The following is a 1,665-nucleotide window of genomic DNA, read 5'->3' on the forward strand; positions in this document are numbered from 1 at the left end:
TGCTGCCATTTGACTCATAATAGCAATTTCTTGAACAGGCTTTGCCATGGCTTATATGTCACATCTATATGTTTTTATGTAAGAGTGACTGAACAGTGCATAGCAATTATCTGAGCAACCACATCCATGTTCAAAGAACTTTGATAATTCTTCTTCCTCCTGCAGGTCTTCCTTTCTCATGTCATCACCAGAGTGAGTAGTTGAAGTAGCTGGAGCATCAGGCATCGCTGATTCTAAATCAAGATCTGATACTTGTAGCTCCACAGCCACCTCAGGATCAAACAGTGGTGGATTAATATCTTCATCACAATCTTTTGTCTCTTTCTCTTCTTCTTTCCCTTCCTCTACCTCTTCTTCTTCCATATCTTCTACTGCTTCATAGTCTGTCTCTATCAATTAACAAATACACTGTATAACTAAGTTTAATATAATAATATTGTGCATTTATACAGGTGATGGAATGTCATTGTTGTGATAGCAAACCGCTATTCACAGTTAGTATGTAAACAGTGTTATGAATAAGCTTACCACTAGTTTCATCACAAAAGTAGTCCCCAAGAACTGAAGACGTAGTCACTGTCTCGAGGACCTATTTCTTCATTTAACAAGCGAGCAATGTCTCTTTCTGTAGCCATAGTTTTTATAAGTAGTCTTCTTCGTCTTTGATATAATTTAAATAGTTGCTATAGAGACTCCATGGTTACCTAATGACGCATTAAAGCCCTCCGTTTTTATTCCGTGGTGGCTCCGTGTAACATTCTCAGTGCACAATCAAGGTAAAATGTCGAAGGGCTTATAACTCGGCAAAGAAGGCTTCGCTACCCCTGATTTTGGTATCAAATGAAAGGATTTTGTTTATATAACATGTTTATGTGATAAAATGAATTTCGCCCAGGTAAAGATTCTCCGTGATTATGAGCCCATAGCTCAAAATGATAATTCCCGCAGATAGCCTGGTTTTCTCTTATCGGGTCACATTTGTGTGAAAAGTTAAGGCCTCATATTGAAAAAGAAACAACAAGATTACGTTACCCTATTAGTGTTGAGCTGAGAGTAGCTGTAACATTGTTGTTTTTAGCAACATCAACTGACTACAGAACTCTTAGTCATTTGTTTGGCATCTCAAAGGCATCAGTTTGTATGATAGTTTGAGAAGTATGTAGAGCCATAGTTGAACACTTAACTAAACACTACGTTAAAATACCTCATGGCAATGAATTGAGGAATGTGATCACAAGTTTTAAGGAAAAATTTGGTTTTCCTTCTTGTGGTGGTGCTTTAGATGATTCTCACATTCCAATATCTGCTCCAGTAGAGCATCACACTGATTATTATAATAGAAAAGGGTTCTACTCTATTGTATTACAGGGTTTAGTTGATCATCGCTATTGCTTCATAGATGTCTACACTGGATGGCCAGGTAGCGTCCATGATGCGAGAGTCTTCTCACAATCTTCACTATTTAACAGAGGGAAAAATGGTACCCTATTTCCAAACTGGACAGATAAAATTGGAGACACAGATGTACCAATTGTTATTCTTGGTGACTCTGCCCACCCACTTTTGAACTGGCTAATGAAACCATTCGCTCACAAAGGTGCACTAACACAAGGGCAAAAGAAATACAATTACAAATTGAGTTCTGCAAGAGTTGTGTCTGAGAAT

This window comes from Amphimedon queenslandica, unplaced genomic scaffold (assembly GCF_000090795.2).
Source record: "Amphimedon queenslandica unplaced genomic scaffold, v1.1 AMPQUscaffold_13233, whole genome shotgun sequence".
NCBI lineage: Eukaryota > Metazoa > Porifera > Demospongiae > Haplosclerida > Niphatidae > Amphimedon > Amphimedon queenslandica.